Source organism: Macrobrachium nipponense, chromosome 9 (genome assembly GCF_015104395.2).
Source record: "Macrobrachium nipponense isolate FS-2020 chromosome 9, ASM1510439v2, whole genome shotgun sequence".
Classification (NCBI taxonomy): Eukaryota; Metazoa; Arthropoda; class Malacostraca; order Decapoda; family Palaemonidae; genus Macrobrachium; species Macrobrachium nipponense.
The window spans coordinates 93,691,040-93,714,353 of record NC_061110.1 but is presented as its reverse complement, the minus strand read 5'-3'; the positions used below and the strand labels follow the sequence as shown (position 1 = coordinate 93,714,353).

Sequence of the window (23,314 nt, the reverse complement as noted above, 5' to 3'; positions counted from 1 at the left end):
AAGAAATTATTGAATGGAACAGAATATAGAATTGAGGCCAAGCGCTGGGAACTATGAGGTCTTCAGCGCTGAAAAGGAAACTGACAGTAAAGGGGTTTAATAAGTGCATGCGGAGGAAAACCTCGCAGTTGCACCATCAAAATTTTTGTTAGGAGATGGTGGAAAGTAACAAGAAAGAAAATATAAACAGAGGTAGAGTTAAAGAAATGAAAGGGGTCGCAGCTAGGTGCCGAAGGGACGCCGCAAAGATCCTTAAGTAATGCCTACAGTGCACCGCAAGAGGTGCAAGGACGGCGTTACCCCACGACACACTACGGGAGACAATTAGTTATGTTCGCATCGTCCACTACACCTTCATAACCGAAAGCTGACTCCATTTACCTTCTTTTTTTGTTTGTATGGTGTTTTTACGTTGCATGGAACCAGTGGTTATTCAGCAACTGGACTAACGTCTCTTTACGTGTCTTCAGAACCAAGTCGAGAGTGAACTTCTGTCACCAGAAATACTCATCTCTCACCCCTCAGTGGAATGCCCGGGAATCGAACTAGCGGCCACCGAGGTGGCACACCAACACCATACCGGCCACGCCACTGAGGCGATAATCTACCTCATCTTCTTGTGAACACATACACTTCACTGTCAAAAGAACTTGAATGGCGTCTTTTCTTACCGTTATTCTACTTGCGTTCAGTTATGCAATCTAGCCAATGATTTCTCTCCTAATCGCTCGACTTTCCATTCCTGCATCGATTTAACTATTTTTATTTTTATTGTCATTTTCTCTCGTTCCGCTTCCAGCATCAACCTAGAGGAGTAACCCATTAAGTAAATGAACTCCTTTGTCCTTTGGGCGAAATGTTTTGTTGAGTTTTTTTTTTTTTTCTAATTTATTTCAGCTGCCTTGCTTCTGTCGTCATTCCGTTCCTAAATTGGTTTCTCGAGACTAATATCTAAAATTCTATTTTTCTTTTATTCTTAAGTCTGCTGACGTTCGGTAATCAAGAAGAGTCCATGTAGTAATTAGGGTTATTCTGTACAATGCAGAGTCGGAGACGGACACCGGATTATAACATGATACAACAAGCAACAGAAGTTAAGAGGGAACAGATTAGACAGTTGCTAATAACAAGGGACGAACTTTAATCTCAATAAAAGACTGTCATTTCCTCTCATAAGCATCCTATTTGGAAGCCTGTGAAACAGTCTTGATTACTATAATTCTTGGCCCATCACGTTAACATAATATCGTTGTTAGCGGCCTCTCTTCGGCAGATACCGAGTCTGGGGGATATTTTATGCTTCGTGATCATTCATTATTCATGCTTTTGCATCGTGTTTCTTTTTTCTTTTAAGGTCACATGTCAGAGGAGTTTTCTCCACTCTCTTCTATTTCCTGTTCTCATTCCCCTAATGGAATGGAATATAAAATTTAGGCCGAAGACCAGGCGCTGGGATGTGTGAAGTCACTCAGCATTGAAAGGAATTTTGAGAGAAAGAGATTTAAAAGGATGGAAACCCTCAAAGCAGTTTCACTTATAAAACAATTGTTAGGAGAGGCTGGAAAGGTAGATGGAAGAAAGAGAATATGAACAGGTGTACAGAAAGGGGAATGAAAGGGGTTGCAGCTAGGGACCGAGAAGACGCTGCAAAGCACCTAACGTGATGCCTACAGTGAACCTTGCGAGTTGCGCTGACGGCACTAACACAGAGCTTTTTCCTCTATGTGTTTATCTAAGCATCTATATACGATCCCCCGGCCTTCTTACTACTTTACTAATCTTTTCTCTTTTAGATTTCACGTTACGATCTACAACTTGATTCTTCTCCAGCCTTCGACTGCGACAACAATTCCAGCAAGCTCCTGTGGTCAATCTCATCATTTTTTAGTCGAACCTTTTCCTGATCCTGCTTCTCTTTCTCTTTCAGCAGGTCTCTGCTGCGTACACGACATGTCAACATAGTCTATAAATTTTGGAAATAAAAACACAAACGCCGCAGGTTGCTTGCTTGCAGCTTATCGGAGCCACATAAAACTAGAATGCAGAATCAACTGAAGGAAACGAAGCGTTCTGGAACTCCGAGAATTAGTCATTAGTGGGCTAGATTCGCTTTACACGAGGAACCTCGATATTAGCGTTTCAACAGTAGAGTAAGGGATCCAATTTGTAACTATTTGACGTAAATTTTCTTTAGTTCGTTCTATATTTAAATTCGATGCTTAAACTTTTCCCAATCTGCGCTACATTACACGCGATAATTAAAGAATTATGATGGCAGCTATACCAAACAACATATGATTCTGTGTGAGAAAAATTCAGTGCTTGGGGAGAAAAACCCACCATCAGCAAAAGAATAATAAATCTGACAATTAAAGAATTATGGTGGCAGCTATACCAAGCAACGCATGATTCAGTGTGAGAAAAATTCAATACTAAGGGCGAAAAACGCACCATCATGGAAAAGAATAATACATCTGATAATTCCATTTCCAACCAAGGCTGTAGGAACCTGACAGTTCCATCCTTCGAAAAAACTCAAAACTTTGCATCTTTCCAAATATAATCAGAATTCCAAAGGAACATAGGAACCACTAAAGGGAGACCTAGCTGCTCGCAAACAATACTAATTTGTTACCGGAAACGTCCTGTATATTGATGAAATTTGTCTGAGACTGATCAACTATGATTTTTGATAAATGTGTCTTTGATATGACCACAAGAAATATAATAGATTTGTCTTCACAAAATAACAAGAAATACAACACAGAGGAGGGTGAAAATGTTCGTTTTCTAGTTTCCTCTAGAAAATATAAAGAGAAAAAGGAGAGGAATTGGGAACGGACCAGACAGCACTAGTGCAGCAGATAATATGGGTATTTAAGCATCAGATTGGAGGTATTCCAGTGACTCGACTTCTAGAACGAAAGGTGAATTCATCTTAATCACTTCAACAGGCAGAATGACTGGTGCTGAATTAAGGTGCGGTGACTGCTAGTGATTTCGACGTTCACAAGGGCTAAACAAAGGTTCAAAAAAACATAGACAAAAAAAGAATAACAAAGGAAAACTGCTTTTTGGTGATCCAATTCCCTGACTGTCAACACTGGAGCCCTTATTTTATATTGATTCATCTCAGCAGGTAGAATGGCAGATACTGAACTAAGGGGGCGGTAACTGCTGGTGATTTCGACAATCAAAAAGGCTAGACTAAAATAAAATTTAAAAAAAGGAAGGGGTGAGAGAACAGCCACTGGTGATCCAACTGTCTGTCTCACTGGAACTCTTTGGGGGAACAGGGTCTCATAATTATTAGGACCAGCAGTGACGTCAAACCTGGACATACCAGGTGGTTTAGTCTCTGGTACCGGAATTGGTGAAGCTCTTGCACTGGATTCTTGCAAATCCCGTTACCTTTTCGCAACTGTAGCACGGGGAGGAAAACCCCCTTTGATGGGATGAGTCCAGTCTTCAAGACTACAATGCTACTGTATCCGGCATATGATGGACAAAGCGAGTATGTTTGTTTGTTTGTATGGTGATTTTACGTTGCATGGAACCAGTATGGTTATTCAGCAATGGGACCAACGGCTTTACGTAACTTTCGAACCACGTCAAGAGTGAACTTCTATCACCAGAAATATACACATCTCTCACCCCTCTATGGAATGTCCGAGAATTGAACTCGCGACCATCGGGTGGCAGGCCAAGACCAAACCGACAACGCCAATGAGGCGATACAAAGCGAGTATGGATAGTACAGAGATTTTAACTTAGGGAAACAAGAATCGCAATAAAAGAGAAAAAAGATGGAAAACATGAATATGAATGGAATTTATATTTAAATAAAAAATGAAAAGACAGTGACTGACATGATAGGATGCTAAATCCTTCCCCACAAGAACATGACATTAAAATAATAAGTATATAATCGGTCTGTAAAAGTGTGAGGGTTACCCCAGTGCCAAAGAATTGTTCATCTTATCTTCAATGGCAGGACTGGGAAAAATAATAAGTCGAAAACTCTCGCAACGTGTATCTGAAACGAACCAAGTTTAACTTGAGCTCCATTCTGAAGTCATGTTTTTGCAATACCCTTCGCTGCAACGGCTTTACTTGACTTCAGAACCACGTCGAGAGTGAACTTCTATCACCAGAAATACACATCTCTCACCCCTCAATGTAATGCCCGATAATCGAACTCGCGGCCGCCGAGGTGGCAAGCAAAGACCATACCAACCACGCCACTGAGGCGCTTTTCGAAGCATGTGAATCTTCCATAGCATTTTAAACGCCTTGAAATCATGCATATCCATACAGTTCTAAAATATAAATATCCAATCGCATGCCCTCCTACTGAACACAAGTAAGCTATGATAATTATCCTAAGACTAAGTAATCAAATGTCAAATGTTACCAGAAATCGAAGTCCATAATTATACACTTCACTCCACGTCACTAACTTAATTAAATACTCAAATGCACGTCCATAACTTAAATTATATACGCAACTCCATTATACTAGTAAACAAACTAAGGCATACACAAGATGCAACTATGGCAAAAAAAAAAAATTATAATTCATGAATGAGACAGCATGCGAAATCTTTCAAGAATGGACAAAATAGACAAATGACTAATCAAACTATCAAAGCCTCTGTAGAGGTAATCCTCGCAGTTACGCCAGTAATCAAATACACCAGTTTCATTAAACTGAAGAATCCGAGCAAACAGGAGAGGGGAGGGGGGGGAGGGGGGGAGAGGAGGGGAATTGGAAGAGGGGGAGGGGAGGGGGAACTGGGCTTCACCAAATCCGCTGAAAGTCAAAGGAAAGGAAAAACAAACAACGCGAATTCCATCCCTAAACAATCGAGAGAATGAACTCTTGAATATAATTCAGGGAAAATGAATAGGGCCACGAATGAAAGAATATATAATATATATAAATATATATATACACATATACATGTATTCATAGTCATATATAAACATACATAGATATATGAATATATAGATATATTATATATTATATCTATATATATATATATATATATATATATCATATATATATATATATTACTCACGACATAATTTTCTCAAGTATAGCTATAATGAATTCCAGGAGTACTCAAACCTACACAAAGTACACAAACAAACAAACAAACAAACACACACACACACACACTCACTCACGCAAAGCGCCGGTGAATTCACGGTGATTCCGAAATTGGTACCGGATCATGTCCAATCCCGGCTCTCACCTCCAGCGCCATATGAAAGCTTATCCATCTCATTCTCCGGCATTCCAGCCTTCACGCGCGAATCTCCCAGATGACGTCATTCGTCCCCTGAGCGGCAGAGGCTGCATAATTCAGATGACGTCATTCCAGAAAGAAGGATGCAGCAACAGCAGCAGCAGCAGCAGCAACAACAGCAACAGCATTTGCAACCCAGTCAGCTGACGTCATGCAATAGAGAGCTAGGGAGGTTTCTTTATTTTCTTTATGGATTACCTTTTTGGCACACACAGAGAGAGAGAGAGAGAGAGAGAGAGAGAGAGAGAGAGAGAGAGAGACTTTCACTTTCACAAATTCCATTTCATAAAGCAACAGAGAGCCAGAGAAATATCTTTATAAATTCCCTTCGAGAGAGAGAGAGAGAGAGAGAGAGAGAGAGAGAGAGAGAGAGAGAGAGAGAGAGAGAGAGATTTTTTTTTACTTTCACAAGTATCCTTAAATAAATTAAGTATGATAGAGACAGAGAAGCATCTATAAAGATTCCCTTTTGGCAGACGAGAGAGACTTTGTGATTCTTTTTTTTGCTATGTTCAAAAATTTCCTTTTATTGGACTTTTTTTATCTGCGCTCAACTTAGTAAGTATCTTAATCAACAGCAAATGGAATATGTAAAGCTATCTTTATGAGACGAGATTTTTATCCATTTTTATCCAAATGTCCCTCTCGGTCAATTGCTTATCTTGGTCATGCAAACACGCACATATATACACAATTATATGTGTGTATTTATATGCTTGTGTATATATATATATATATATATATATATATATATATGTATATATTATATATATATATATATATACATAATATACACACAAACCATCTTCACTAAGTCTCGATCAATCATGCATCTTTATCAAAAGTCTATCTGTCTAAATTTAGTAACTTACGCAGGTAACTTACATTACAACAAGCAAGATACCATCCTCATAAGAACATTTACTTTACATAAATATCTTGATCAAGTTAGTACCGCGCTCACTCGATTACCAAGTCTCGAAGGAAATATATCTTCTGGGGCTAAATTGGCGTTAGGAACTAATTCTGAAGATTCTCGAGCAGTTCTCAACCAGTTTTGTAAGCGACAAAAACACCGCAAATTCGAAATTCATTAATGCTTCCTTACGCATATCAATCTTGTTGATATGAATTGCATATCTTACTGTGACGCCTCGGAACTTATAAATGAACACTACTCTTTCCCCAAAAACATAAATCAAATACTATAGGGAAACCCATTAGCTTATCGATCCCATTAAATGTTACTTTTGTCAGTCATCTGAAGTTCATCGTCTAGTAATACCTTCAAGAATTCAACAATTCATTTTTACTCAAATCTTTCGAAGGCGACGACAGACTACCGGAGTGAAAATAATCAATGTTAATTTCTAACGATTCCGCCGCGCTCTACATATACTACCTAGTAAATTATTCTCTAGACATTAGTTTTCGAAGACGAATAGGATAATCATTCAACTTGTAAGAAGACTTACAGCACAATTCTTTCAAGGTCAACTTCATATTTCTAGTTCAAAACGTTTATTAAAACTTCAAACGGTGACAAGACTGAAAATCAGACGGTAGGAATGCAAACCCTCTAGTCTAACGGATACTGCACCTGCCTTCCTAACGTTTTGTTGTGGAGGAGGAAAAGAGGTCGCATACAAGTTAAAAGAAGGCAAAAAGTTAAATGAACCAGCTAATTAAACTGTTATATTAAACTGATTTTACCTCAAACGTGCTCATGTAAATATAATGTGAAAATTCTAGAAAAGAATAATCACCCAATACAAAAAACGTACTCATGAAAAAAAAAAAAAAGCCATTCATTGCATCTGTTTGATACAAAGGAACATAACACGCAAAAAACTGCATAATTATATGACGGTTATTAACTGACGTGCGTCTACGCAGGCGCATTAATGTGACGTTTTCAAATTACACGTAAATAAAAAGAAAAAAAAGCTGCACAGTGCCTCGTCTCAGGGTTACCAATGAAGCACTGAGGAGCAATCATATATTTATACATTGTACTTGTATTGATATATACATACACACACACATCCATACACACACACACACACACACACACATATATATATATATATATATATATATATATATATATATGTGTGTGTGTGTGTGTGTGTGTGTGTGTATGTGTGTGTGGATGTTGGTGTGTGTGTTGTGTGTGTGTGTGTGTGCATTTATATCACCTACTCCAACCACCCTTCATGTTCCCAAAACCAGCAAGGCATAGTTTCAGACTCCCCCTACAACTCTCTTTCAAAACATAAACCTTCTTACCTATTAAGACATCCACGAAGATCTGGAACGACCGGCAGATCCAATGAAGACCCAAAATGTCACTTCTCAAACTGGGGGGGAGAAAAAAAAAAAAAAAGTTACAATTCATGGTAATTTGCTTTGAAGAAACCACATATTCATATTATCAAATTAATAACACCACTTACATATAAATATAAACTATATACTATGTGTATATATATATCTTGACCACTCTTCTGACTTTTTATCAACTCGCTTTTTATTAATTGTCTTCATTACATTTACTGCCACACTATCACCTCTTCCTTTTCAACTTAATTTTGGAGCTACCTAGACCTTAGCTTCAACCTAACAATGCTCAGATATACATCAAATCACCCTTTACATTAAGTTACTTTTCATCTCACCATTACATCCATCAACTAGCTGTCACAATATTTTGGTCTAGAAATAACCTTGGAAACACTGTTATTCGCCATTTTCTCTTTCACAAGTATATATGCATGAATATTTTTTTAATCCTTGTATTTTCAACAATTCAAATCTACTTCACAAACTCCATACCGACCAACAATGCCATCTAAACCACCTATCACAACCATCCTTTCATATTCTCAAAATCCATCCAGTCACTGACTTGAGCTCTAAAACAACATTCTCACTTACTCTCAATGTTTTCCACACCTTATAGACTTGCTGTCACAAAGCTTTTTTTTCTGCAATATTCAATATATATGAAGAAATATATGGGACATAACATTCCCTGGTTAACTGGTGAGGTAAACAGTAGAATTCAGACTGAAAAGGTAAAACAGGATACAAAAGGATTCGTAGGTGGAACACAATGCAGATTTAGATAAGGAGTGTAGATCATAAGTGTATTATGAAATGGCTACGTAAGAAGTTTGAGCGTCAGGGGAAAAAAAATTAACTTGGTGTACAATGATCAATATAAAAAACTATGACAAAACTGAGATGGAATGTGTAAGCTGCTGTGGATGAATGTTTGTGATTATACTTAAAATAAAAGCATGCCAATGAGGAAATAATATACAAAGGAGAGAGTGACATGTTTGGTGTAAAAGTCGTCCGAGACATTATAGCGAGTTATCTCCCCCTAGCTATTTCATATCTGTATGAATGAAGTAATGTGAAAAAGGACGACATATCACATACAAAGATAAGACATAATGAAAGCGATCGTCAATAGTGTGCCGAATGACTGAAGTCTGAAGATATAGGAGTGGTACAATGAATCTCGTATGTAGGAGGGTATTGACATGCTAACCTTTACAAAGTCATTTCAGAGCTGCTAAGCTTCCTTTTCGTGATCACAGCATCCAATACCAATTATCACTCATAAGTACAGCTCTCCTTCTCAATTTCATATCAATTATCCAATAAACGTTTTGCAACACAGGCATAAATACACGGAGCAGCGCAGATAAAAATACTCACCATTGTGTAAAAATAATATCCGTGGGCGGGGGATCAGCTTGCGCTAGTCGACGGCCATCAATAACATTATACATTACGGAAATAAAATAACTTGCTTGAAGCTCTCTGCTGAAACTCAAAAAAAAAAATAATAATAATAAATAAATAAAAGCTAATAAAAAGAAGGATAAGGATTTTAAAAGCTTGCCATCACTTCATTTCCTTTCTGTTTAATAAATCTTCCCCATGGTCACGGAATTACGCTTTTTAAAAAAACTGTTAACCATTCCAATACGATTTTACAAAGAATTCTTAGTCTTACTTCAGTGTAGTTTATCATTTGAATTTTGATTCTGGAAAAACAGTTTATGAATGCAATTTACTAGTGCTCAATTCAGTATCATTCTTAATGTATTGCTTAAATTGATCTTAATTTTGCCACGATATTCTGAATCTTATTCAAGTACAATATCAAAGTTTTGGTTTGGGAAACAATATATCTAAACCCCACAATGGAGTGAATTAGACACCGGTATATCATAAAAATATAGTTTGATTGAGTTTTAATAACAATATGTTAAACAATCGCGTTTCATTCGGTGGTAGACACTAAACTCACTACAATACAATATTCGTAATTTGACAAATTGGTCAAAAACTTTCTTTTGGGAGTTCTCATCAATGGACGTTCTATTTCAATGTCAAAAACAAGAAAACGTTTGCAATTTCTAAACAAAAATATGAAGAGTTTAATAAAAAAAAATATATATATATCTTTGAGAAAAGGCAGAACTCTATATCCTGCAAAATGAAAACTCAATTTGTGACGCAAATGAACTGATGGATTTGTTGTTTCCCAAACCAAGTAAATAAAACTGTAAATTCAACTCACCATTTAACTTTCCTCAGAGCCGTACCGTTTCATCATCATCATCTTCCAGTAGCAGCTGCTTCCCGATACTGGACAAATCGAAAAATTCCGAATGGCGTTCCTAACTATTTAATTCCTAACTAAACTATGATCTTTCATGTGAGTTGCCAACAGCGCAATTAAAACTCGTTCAGTAGCGAACTAAGCCTTTCTGAATATATTACACCACCAAAGTAATGACAAAGCTGAGGCAAGTTAGTTTACGCGATAATTTCAACGAAAGCAAAACTGCGGATTAATAGAGACCTTGGGAAAGGGGGGGGGAGTCCAGGGTAGGCTGTTCCCCCGGCCCTGGTCAAGGCACAGCGCCGTAGGTTAGATAAGGTTCGTTGGGCCGTATCCCGTTTAAATATGACTGATCTGCAATTACGATGAACACGACCCCAAGCAATTGCGTGGAAAACCCCCATACTGTTTTACCCATGTGAAAAAGACTACCATTAACCCAGCAGTTAAGGGTTTTGCTCTAAGTTCAAGTAATAATCATGTAAAGATAGTCAATGGCGCCAACAATGATGAATTTAATCTCAAAAAACCTGAAAATGATATTAGCCCACACCTCTGCTGCCATACCTTTCGCAGCATTACCGAATTTATACCCCTTAAATAACTTTATAAAACAATACCCTTGAAGTTGAATCAAAACGCTGAATTTCCATCCAGAAAACCCTGAAATTTATAAAAGCCCAAATCTCTGCAATTGTACCTTATGCCAATAGCGCAGCATTACCGAATTTATACCCTTAAATAATAACTGAAATAAGTTAAGTATATCTTAGTTTTACCAGACCACTGAGCTGATTAACAGCTCTCCTAGGGCTGCCCCGAAGGATTAGATATTTTTACGTAGCTAGGAAAATTGGTCACCTAGCAACGGGACCTACAGCTTATTGTAGGATCCGAACCACACTATATCGAGAAATTAATTTCTATCACCAGAAATACATTCCTCTGATTCCGCGTTGGCCAAGCCGGGATTCGAACTTCGGACCACCGGATTGGTAGCCGAGCGCGAGAACCACCCGTTCAGCGAGGAACTAATAACTGAAACAATACCCCTCATATTTTACCCTTAAATAGCTAAAATAACGCCCCTGAAGTTGCATCTTTCTTTAGCAGGCAAAAGCGCAAGCTTATTATTACTAAAGTGATTTACTGTAATAACTATCCATTATAATAATCATCTCTAACTGTCTAAAGCCCGTTTAAAAACACATAAAATAGCTTTACAGCTAAGAAAACACCTTTCAAATTATAATTTAATCAGTCACATAAAAATAGCTTTACAGCTAACAAAACACCTTTCAAATTATAATTTAATCAGTAAAAAATAACTAACATTAAGAGCAAATCACACAAGCATCATAGGCAAAATAACTCCAGCCAACAGCAGCAACTAACCTAACTAAAGCTAGGCAACACAGAACAACATTATAAGAAATAAAAGGGTAAAATAGCACAACAACACGTAAAAGAGTAAATGACACATACCTTTCTGATCTGTATCGATGAATTTGAAACTTGAGAATGTTTAGAACATTTTGGGAAATGTTCTAAATATTTAACAAAGTTTCATTACTCAATAAGCCAAGGATCCTTCTAATTTGCTAATTTTCAAAGATGATAAAACATAAAAATACTTAAACAACAAAGGCCTAACATTATAATAATATATAATGGAACAGATACAATAAATTGTAACATGCACAATATATAACAATACAACCTCGCAATTATTCATGACATACAATTTGGATAAAATACAAAGCAAACTGTACAACACCAATAATGCAGAATCAATATATCACAAAAACTAATTTCACTGACGATAAATCGGTAATTACACAAAACAAATGCTATCAAATTAATAAGGTTGAATATTTACGTAAGCAGGCGTCACAACTATGGTCATGGACGACATTCTGCATAATCCTTTAAACAAAGGGTAAATAAGGTTGGGAGCACAAAATACATAAACTAATCCAGTTTTCAGCTAATGCCTAGCCAACCTAATACGTATCATGAACCCTAGGCTTACCAGTAACTTCCCTACCTTCAGATGATATCTGAAAAGGAAAATAATCAATATATTAATCATTTGAACCAAGACCAGGTCTCCTTCAGGTAACATTTCAATGTAAAACCATATTGGCTGTAACTAGGGAATGTAACAAATAATGATAATCATTAACAAATATACTCTGTACCCTAACTTTTCAAATCATAAAATGTCCAGTAAACTCCAATTAATCCCATCAATTTTATGAGAACTAAAATGATATTGTCATGATACAATAAAGTTTTAGGCATACTTACCTGGCAGATATATACTTAGCTATAGACTCCGTCGTCCCCGATAGAAATTCGAATTTCGCGGCACACTCTACAGGTAGGTCAGGTGATCTACCGCCCCGCCGCTGGTGGCGGGAATAGGAATCATTCCCGTTTTCTAAGACAGATTTTCTCTTCCACCTGTCTCCTGAGGGGAGGTCGGGTGGGCCATACACCGTATATATCTGCCAGGTAAGTATGCATAAAACTTTATTGTATCATGACAATAACATTTTTATGCATTCAACTTACCTGTCAGATATATACTTAGCTGATTGGCACCTTTGGCGGAGGGTAAGAGACAGCTAATCTACTGAAATAGACAGGAAACAACATATGTTGTAGGTAATAAAATTAAAAACCTTGATTCCTACCTGTGTTAGCGAAAGACTTCATGGCTACTGCCTAGGAGCCCGTATCGCTTCAAGAGCCTCAGCGAGGTAGTGACCTCATGCTAAGAGTTCTTGATGGTCTGTTACAGGGGTCTTACCCACTTACGCTTCAGAACCTTAGGATCTTTGTCAATGGGGTCCTATCCACTTACATGACAAAACACCTTGCCTATTGGCATGATCATAGAGCACGACACTAATCCCGATCACCTGATCCTCATTGGGGTTAGTACTACGATTGAAAGGAGTCATCCCCGAACATCCTTTCAAGCAACCCACAACTCAACAACAATATCAAAACTAATTATTAAAATTATTAAAAACAAATTTAAGGATCAGCGTCTGCTCCATTTCCCAGCATAGTATCCGCTGATACATAAGGTCCAAGAGCGAAACATTTATCGTATGTTATTCTAACATCCTTTAAATAGTGGATGCAAATACTGAATTGCACCTCCAATAAGTTGCTGCTAAAATGTTTCTCATGGACATATTCTTCGTAAAAGAAAGGGAAGTTGCCACAGCCCGGACTTCGTGAGCTTTCACTCTCAGCAGCTTTAAAGAGTTCTCTTGGCAATTCCTATGAGCTTCGGTAATTACATTTCTGACAAAGAATGCCAGTGCGTTCTTTGACATCGGTCTCTTGGGGTTTCTTACCGAACACCAAAGACCTTGTCGACATCCCTGAAGCTGTGTCTTCTTTTCTAAATAAAATTTTAAGGTCCTGACTGGGCAAAGGGACCGATCCAACTCTCTTCCTATCAGAGAAGAGAGTCCCTTGACTTCGAAACTTCTAGGCCAAGGTTTAGAAGGGTTCTCATTCTTTGCTAGGAAAAGATCCTGGAAAGAAATGACAGCCGAGTCTTTTCTAAATCCCACCCGAGAGTCCAAAGCATGCAATTCACTGATCCTCTTAGCAGTTGCTAGAGCCAACAGAATATGCATTTGCTAGTAAGATCTCTGAATGAGATTTTATCTATAGGTTCGAACCTGTCCGACATCAAGAACTTTAGGACAACGTCCAGGTTCCAACTCGGGGGTGGGAATCGACGATCTCAATTTCTTAGTCTCGAAAGACCTGATGAGATCATGAAGATCCTTATTATTCTCGAGATTCAACCCTCTGTTTCTAAAAACAGCTGAGAGCATGCTCCTATATCCCTTGATAGTTGATACGGCCAATTTGGATTCTTCTCTCAAGAAGAGGAGAAAATCCGCGATTTCGGTTACAGAGGTATTGGAAGAGGACAGCTTCTTCGACCTACACCATCTACGGAAAACTTCCCACTTCGATTGGTAGACCCGCAGGGTAGAGGCTCTGCGGGCTCTAGCAATTGAAGTTGCCACTTTCTTTGAAAAGCCTCTCGCTCTGACCAGTCTTTCGATAGTCGAAAGGCAGTCAGGGAGAGACTTTGGATGTTTTTGTGGAACCTCTCGAAGTGGGGTTGTCTGAGCAGATCTGTCCTGTCTGGTAGAGATCTGGGGTTAAAGTCCACCGTCCATTCCAGTACCTCTGTGAACCAGATTCGGGAAGGCCAAAAGGGAGCGATTAGAGTCATTCTCATTCCTTCCGATGCCACAAATTTCCTTACTACTTCCCCCAGCAATTTGAATGGGGGAAAAGGCGTATGCATCTATGCCTGACCAATCCATGAGGAAGGGCATCGATCGCTGTGGCTCTGGGATCTTCTTCTAGCGAGCAGAAGTTGTCTATTTTCCTGGAGAGGAACGTGGCAAACAGGTCGATCTGGGGTCTCCCCCAGAGTGACCATATTTGTCTGCAGACTCCTGAGTGGAGCATCCACTCTGTCGGGAGAACCTGGTTCTTTCTGCTCAACCTGTCTGCCCTTAGGTTTTTACTCCTTGGACAAACCTTGTACGCGAATAATGCCCCGTTCCTCTGTCCCAGAGTTAATAGAGCTCTCGCTATTTCGTTCAGAGAGAAAGAGTGAGTGCCCCCTTGATTCCGGATGTAAGCCAGAGCTGTGGTGTTGTCGGAATTGACTTGAACTACCACCCCTCTGACTTCCGCTTCGAAGTATTCCAGGGCTAGAGAATTGCCAGGAGTTCCTTCGCATTGATGTGCAGAGTAGTTTGTTGTCTGGTCCAAATACCTGCTACTTCCTTTGGACCCAGTGTTGCTCCCCAACCTGTTTCCGAGGCATCGGAAAACAACACTCGGTGAGGGTTCCGAATCAAGAGGGACACCCCTTCGTTCCTTGTTAATGGGGTTAACCACCACTTTAGGTCGGATTTTATCCCCTGTTGGATGGGAAAAAACGTCTGACAAGTCTCCTGTCTTTTGACTCCACATCCTCTTTAGATAAAATTGCAGAGGTCTGAGATTTAATCTTCCCAGGGAAATGAACTGCTCTAACGAGGAAAGGGTGCCCAGCAGACTGAGCCATTCCCTCGCCGAGGTCCGTTCTTTCCCGAAGAAGTTCGAGATCTTTTCTAAGCCTCGAGTAATTCTGTCTTGAGATGGAAACGCCCGAAAACCCCGAGAATCCATCTGTATCCCCAGATAGACTATGTTCTGTCTGGGGATCAATTGTGATTTCTCGAGGTTCACGAGCAGTCCCGGAGATTTTGTCAAGTTCAAAGTCTTCTCCAAGTCCTTCAAGCACTGAATTTCCGATTTTGCTCTTATTAGCCAATCGTCCAGATAAAGGGATATATTTATCCCCTCTAGATGTAGCCATCTCGCAACATTCATCATTAGCCTCGTGAACACTTGAGGGGCCGTTGAAAGGCCGAAGCATAGGGCTCTGAATTGGTATACTTTCCCCTGCATCATGAATCGGAGATATTTCTTCGATGATGGATGCAGGGGGACATGAAAGTATGCATCTTGTAGATCTAAGGAGACCATCCAATCTCCTGGGACGAAGAGCCGCAAGAACCGATTTTGATGTTTCCATAGAGAACTTTGTGTTCTCCACAAATCGGTTCAATGCGCTCACATCCAGGACCGGTCTCCACCCTCCCGAGGATTTCGGAACCAGAAAAAGACGGTTGTAGAATCCTCGGGAATGCGGATCCCGAACCACTTCGATGGCCTCCTTTTGCAACATCTGTTCTACCAGTTGCAATAATGCTTCTTTCTTGGCAGGGTCCCTGTATTGGGCTGACAGTTCCCTCGTTCGTAGTCAAGGGAGGTCTGTCTCGAAAGGGGATCATATATCCCTTTGTTACCACGGAAAGAGACCAAATTTCTGCCTGTCTCCGAGCCCATTCTTCGGAAAATTTCCGAAGTCTGGCTCCTACCGGTGCTTGAAGGACTGTTGTCTCATTTCGCTCTCTTGACAGGTCTGCCGGAAGACCTACCTCTCTTCTGCACTCCTCTCTTCTTAAAAGAGGGTCTGGCCGAGGTACTCCCTCGAAAGGGCTGTTGAGGAGCCCGAGTCTCTCTCTAATAGGACCCGAAGTCCTCGATTTCTTTGCAGATTGGGCCAAGAGATCTTGTGTGGCCTTTTCTATCAAAGAATGAGAAATATCTTTTACTATTTGATTTGAAGGAAACAATTGGTCCGCCACGAGGAGCATACAGAAGAGATGACCTCTGAGTAGGAGTAACTGCTTTCGTCAGAAAAGAGCTAAATAAGACTCTCTTTTTCAGAATACCAGTTCCAAACAGAGAGGCCACCTCTCCTGATCCATCCTGAACTGCCTTGTCCATACAGGAAAGGACACTATGAAGGACTTCTGGACTAAGAGATTCCTTCTCCTGTGTCTTTTTGGCCAACACCCCAAGGGACCAGTCTAAGAAGTTAAAAACTTCTAAGACATTAAACAATCCCTTGAGGAGATGGTCCATCTCAGAAGTCCCCCATGTGATCTTTGCTGATGACAAGGCTTGTCTCCTAGACGAATCCACCAGATTCGAAAAATCTGCTTCGGCAGTGGACGGGAGAGCTAGACCCCGTGGTTTGCCCGTCTCGTACCAAATTCCCTTCTTTCCTGATAGTCTGGAAGGAGGGCAGGTAAAGACTGTCTTCCCCGCCTTCTCCTTGGATTCCAACCAATTTCCTACGAATCTGAGAGCCTTGTTCATGGAAATGGTTGGCTTCATTTTAATAAAAGATGATTGTTTTGGGACCTTCGTGCTTGTAAATAAGGACCTTGGAGAAGGAGGAGCAGTCGGGCTTAAAGAGTCCCCAAACTCTTGAAGTAAGAGGGCTGCCAGCGTCTTGTAATCTGACAAACCCGGAGCCGAGTGATCTTCAGAGTCCGAAATCTCTTCCAAATCCAATTCCGAAGAGGATTGTTTATTTCCAGCAGGAGACTGGTCTCTTGCAACATCCACCCCACTCTCGCAAGAACGACGACCGCCTGTGCGATAACTTGCATCCCTACGAGAGATAGGTTGATCCTGCAAAACAACCTTATCCTTCTCCTGGCAAGAGCGATGGCCGCTTGTGCGACACCTTTCTCTCCTGTCAGACGAAGGATGTCCTCTCCTATCGCTTTCTCCGGAACCACCTATGTGTTCCTGACAAGGGGAATACGGCCAGCTTTGCTGCGATAACTAGAGTCCTTGTCAGGTAAATAAAGGTTTATCCTTCCGAAAGCCAAACAAATCTTCCTGGCTTAATTGTCTTTTGGAAGAAGTCCGTCTCTTATTTGTCACTTGTGGCTCATTGCGCCGGGTTGGTGCTCGTGATTCATTGCGCCAAGCTGGCGCTTCTGGCGCATTTCGGCAGAGTGGCGCTTCTGGCGCATCTGGCGCATTTCGGCAGGGTGGCGCTGGCGCTTTCTGGAGCAGTTTCGCCAGGCTGGCCGCTTTCGTGGCTTCTTCTGACTCGTATGGAGTCTCCAACGCATCTGGCGCATTGCGCCAGGTTGGCGTTTTTCTTTTGGCGCATTCTTATTACTCCTCTGAGTATAAGCCGAAACTTCCGTTTCTTCTTTCCTTCCCTTCGTCTTCTTTATAGGAAGGAAAGAGTCCTTTCTCCCTGGGGGTTTTTCCTTAGTAAAAACTCCTACTAAGGGCCGAAAGTTGCTCCTGCACATTTAGGATAATTTTCGCAGCCGCATTCTCTTTTTCCTTCCCTGATTCAGGTGAGGGATGTCTTAGAAGCGGAGGAAACTCCGATTTCCTTTTAGGAACCAATCTCCTTTTCTTCTTCTCACAAGGTGATAGATCGGAGAAAAGTTCAGGGCTTGAATCCAAAGTTGGAGCCTTCCAACTTCTCTTTAAGGGGCGTGACAGTTCATCAGAACTCCATCCCCTTACATTCGGTGAAGAATCTGACGAAGAAAAAACACTTCTTTAGGATGCTTTTTCGATAGCGATCCTTGGCAGTTCGGGTCGTCACAGAATCTGCCGAGGGGACGCCTGATCGGTGGGGATTCTCCGTAACCTCCGTACAGCTTTCGACATCCTTCTCCTCTGGGCCTGTGAGCTTGGAAGAGGTCTAGGCCTGGGAGCGAGACAGAGCCGATCAGACGCACCCTCCACTGCACTAGGGACACTTAATTCACTATCACTGTGCTTACCTTTCAACGTCAGCATTTGACGTTCCATCCTTTGTAGCGCAGCTTTAAGATCTGCAATTTCCGTTGCTGGATTTGCAGTCTTAGTACTAGAGGAAGAAGATAGAGGTTTAGGGTTAGGTGTTAATTTAATAGGCTCGTTAGAGCGAGACCTACTTACACTTCTGGAGGAAGCCTTCCTAGCCCTATCCATATCTAATTTCCTTAAATATGAATTTAAATTCTTCCATTCTTCCTCATTCATATTTACACATTCATCACAGGTGTTAGAAATTGAACATTCATTCCTTCTACACCCCTTACAAACTGTGTGAGGGTCTACCGAAGCTTTCGGTAGCCTCACCATGCATCCCTCATTTACACACTGTCTTCTAACCGTAAAGCTAGAATCCGACATCATGAGAAATATCCAAAACCAAGTCCAAAAAACAGTCCACGAAAGAGTATGCCAAACCAAAGATCCAATACGTCACCAAAATAACCGGCTTAGAAGATCAATAGCGATGAAAAACACGAAAATCAAATCAGGAGTAACAACAACAATGTTGCTGTCACGGCCGATAGAGAAAATCTGTCTTAGAAAACGGGAATGATTCCTATTCCCGCCACCAGCGGCGGGGCGGTAGATCACCTGACCTACCTGTAGTGTGTGCCGCGAAATTCGAATTTCTATCGGGGACGACGGAGTCTATAGCTAAGTATATATCTGACAGGTAAGTTGAATGCATAAAAATAAATTCTACAATATCGTGAAGCTTTTCACATAAAGAGGCAGTGAAAGAGAAGGCCCTATCTTCACTCCTGTCTCATATAATAATTGGGGACTTTTCCAGAAGACTATCCTTACCCTACTACCTTCCAGCTTTCTAGTATATATAGCAATGACATCCTATTACTCTATAAAGGCCAGTTTTTTTTAACAAAACATTATATATAGCTTAAATAACAATTACTACTGCATCACTAACATAAGCAACTTTACAACACAGTACTTAAAGCAGCAATAGGAATAATAAGCTCAAATAAGCATTATATATACCTCACCTCATCTGCAAGACGCCAGAGTCACTTTGCACGGTTTCTTGTTAAAACTATGCACTACTACACAATAAAGGGGCTGCGCCTGTCAAATGGAAATGGAAATCAGTAACACAAAATGACAATAATTAAAGTCGTAGTACACCTCAGCTACACTTATAGGAAGAATTCGTCTTAGAATAGGGAACGGGTATAACATTTATAATTAGTTTGCTGATCTAGTTATCCTAATGCAAAAACAATTAGCCCTTTTCTTTGACAGAAGAGTTCTAATAAGGAAATAACTGTTATTCCTTTAACAAATTGTCTTTGCCTGAAGTTTTCCTGCACATAAATGAAGCACCTCAGGATAAAACAGCATGAGTACAACTATATTGGTGCAAATCCAGAGAAATGTCACAGCTGTCATCAATTGTGGATTAAGCACAAGAGCATACAAAGCCCTACAAAAAACTGATCAATAATTATAATCAGGCAATCAAAAATTAATAGTACCCAAAAATATCACCATACATGTTTAACCCCTTATTCCATGAACATCATCACTTTTGTCTCCTCTGTACCTTCCTGTAGTCCATGCAACAAGTCCAACTATGGGTTAAAGTTCATACTTTCTTGAATAACTATTTTTTTCATGCCTTAAATCTTTTTAAATACACATAGCTTTAGATTTTCTTAAATGTCAAGTTTTCAGACCTATCTGATAGGTTCTTAGGACAACTTCTACAAGTGTCTAGGTGCTTTATAATCAAAGGTCCTTTCCCGGTACTTTTGCTGCATCCTGGGTTTACCTGTTTATTTTTGCCTGAACAGCAAATAAACTGACTGGACCTACTGCGCTCAAAATTGTGGAGTGAAATAAGAAAAATTCCTAACCTAACCTACTTGGGGGGTATCTTACCTGGCTGGGATGGAGGTGGTGGTAAAAGCCCTCTGGACTTCCTGAACTAACATGACTTAAGAGTGTCCTAATCACAAATAAAAAAAATTATGACCCTTACTTAACATCCCTAACTTCATATAACCATTACTGATTCTTAATGGCCAGGGGAACCCCATAATCTAACCTAACCTAAAGTAGCACTAATCATAAAGCGAAAGACATGAACATAATCTAACCTAACCTAAAGTAGCAGTAATCATAAAGTGAAAGACATGAACATATATCATAACCCTGTAATTACATTTTCTTAATCTAGTAATACAGGCTAACACATAACATGAAATATTACAATACAGCATATGGTGCTCAAGATATTAGTATAGTAAAAAAATAAAGTCAAGAAAGCTCATCCACTAACTTTACCTTGTGTTTTCAAATATTGTACCAAAAGGAAACTGTTGCTGGATATATATGTAAATTTACCAATCATTTCCTTTTACATGTAGGAATCCATTGAAGATTATATACAGAATATTAAATCTAATAATGCTATCAACAAATGCTGAGTGATGAAAACTACAAAAGGGAATAAAAAGTATTAACACTCGTTCATCCCTACTTATGTTGCAAACACATCAACCAATGTTTTACTGAAAACTTGCACTGAAGAAAATATAAGAGAAATCTGAAAACTGTAAGCATTATATGAAAAAAAAAATCACACAACTTTCTTCACTACTTTAGTATAAAACCTATTATGTAAAGACACCAGATAATAATCAGTTTGAAAAAATATAGGAAATCGTCAAAACAAGCCTGAAAAATTACATACCTTTGTTATATTATTCAGTCAATGCAATATTTCATTCCATAACAAAATACTATATTAAATTTCCAAAATGACCATTCAACTACTATTGGTTTTACTCCCCTTCTCTCCCACACATACACACAGACAGACAACCATTATATATATATGTATATATATATATATATATATATATATATATATATATATATATATATATATATATATATGTGTGTGTGTGTGTATATATAATATATATATATATATATATATATATATATATATATATATATAGATATAGATATACATATATATATATAAAGATATATATATATATATATATATATATATATATATATATATAGATATATATATAGATATATATATATATATATATATATATATGATAGATATATATATAGATATATATATATATATATATATATATATATAGATATATCATATATATATATATATATATATATATACATATGCATGTATGTATGCATGGATTAATATTTATATTCATCCATCAACTATATGTATATACTGTATTACTTAACCTTGAGTTTTCTGCATAATATGAAAGATATAATACCAGGCTGGTTATTACAGTATATATATCTTTTATATGAACTGATAGATCCAAAGTGGTGGCGGCAAAGGAGCATAATTCATATGGGTATACTGTAGTCCATGTTAGGCTTGTCCAAATCCAATCCAAAACTTCCCCTACTTAGCCTTGATGGACATGACCCAGCCTATAAATCCAAATAAACATGGCTAGTGTAACACCGTAGCATACAAAATCCAATAATCTTTTCTCTGGAAATAAATCTATAAACACATTGCACTGCACTTGACCAAGTTAATGTATCACTTCAGCCATCACACAACTGGTACCAATTTTACTTATCCCGTACAAACAGTAACAGAATGCACATAGGCCTATACATTATGGTATTACGTACTGCATGTATTAAATGGTACCCAAAAAAGCAACAGCTTTCCAAGACCATGAGTGAAAAATTTAGTGAAATAGGGGTTTACCCTTTACGAACCTAACCTCACCTAGTGGAGTGTCTTACCTGACCAAAAAGGGTTTTTTTCCCCGTAGGGACGTAGTGCCGTCATTGCATCTCATGCAGTGCACTGCAAGCATTAGGTTAACAGACAATTTCCATCGCAGCACTGAATGACCTCATAGGTCCCAAGTGCTAGGCCTTTGGCCTAATTTCTATATACAATTCATTTCAATTCAAAAAGGGTTTTGTCACACCTAGGGCCCTCCCACCTAACCTCACCTGGTGGGGTGTCTTACCTGACCAGAGGGGGTTTTGTCCACCCTAGACCCCTACCACCTAATCTTACCTGGTGGGGTGTCTGACGGTTTTGTTGACTGTAGTCCCCTCCCGCCTAACCTCACCTGGCGGGGTGTCTTACCAACCCAGAGGGGGTTTTGTCGACCGTAGACCCCTCCCCACCTCACCTAACCTTCGGTACCATAGCTCAAGAGTGCAATACAGGTATCCAAACCTTCCCTAACCTAACACACTCAGTACCAAGTTCTCATTGACAGCCCAATTAGGGTAGATGACCGAGCGGCTACATAGCAGCCCCCTTCCCCAAAAAACTATTTACCAAATTCGCTGCCATTGAACATCAGTCAAGAGTTGTGGCCTATCCTGGACAGCACACCGAGACCTCTACGTTCCTCTCAAAGTATAGGTGTTTTCTCCTAAATTATGAAATAATGGCATAGGTAATTCAATTGCTTTTTTCGGGAAGTGCCCTCTATGTAGCTGCTCGGTCATTTACCCTTGCCTGAACTAAGACAAAAAATGAAAGAGATGGCTGCTATGTCGCCGCTCGGTCATTTAACCTTGCCTGACCTAAGATACCAAAAATAAAATAAGCTTAAGTGCCTCCAAGGAAAGGTTATTTCATGATCAATTCCACAACCGTTATGGCCTGCCGAGAGCAATACCTAGGCCTAGCTGACATACTAAGGCTACCATTATTGTTAGGACAAAAGGCAAGGTCTTGTATTGTGTGCACTATGAAGAAAATTATCGGCCATACATGTAAAACAAACTACGATACTCGAAAATAACATACTAACTTTTCCCATACACGAAAATAAGGGCATATGAAAAGTCCTCAGGAATCTGCAGCACCATACCTAGGCCTACTGAGTTGATACTTTGACATTTAAACTTAAAATGGGATAATTGTGTATATTTACTTTGGCATTACTATTTCCGTACTGGTTTACAGTAGTCCCTGTTGGTTTCATGCTAAAGTTCTTTGCTGTTAAACCGTACAAATTTGTTCCATGAAGAAACTCGAATGTGGTATTTCAGAACACTTGGATATGTTGTAACACTAACTTGCTTAATAATCTTGGTGTTGACG

The 23,314-nt window shown here is 39.3% G+C and overlaps 1 long non-coding RNA gene across 1 annotated transcript; it reads right to left on the bottom strand.

The window, feature by feature from the left end:
* Nucleotides 1-11,556: 11,556 nt before the first annotated feature.
* On the bottom strand, nt 11,557-23,283 carry LOC135217931 (uncharacterized). The gene is made up of 3 exons (XR_010315238.1): nt 23,145-23,283; nt 19,215-19,293; nt 11,557-12,017 (listed from the first exon to the last, which is right to left on the bottom strand). It is a non-coding gene; the product is annotated as an uncharacterized LOC135217931 (long non-coding RNA).
* Between the last annotated feature and the right edge of the window lie 31 nt (nt 23,284-23,314).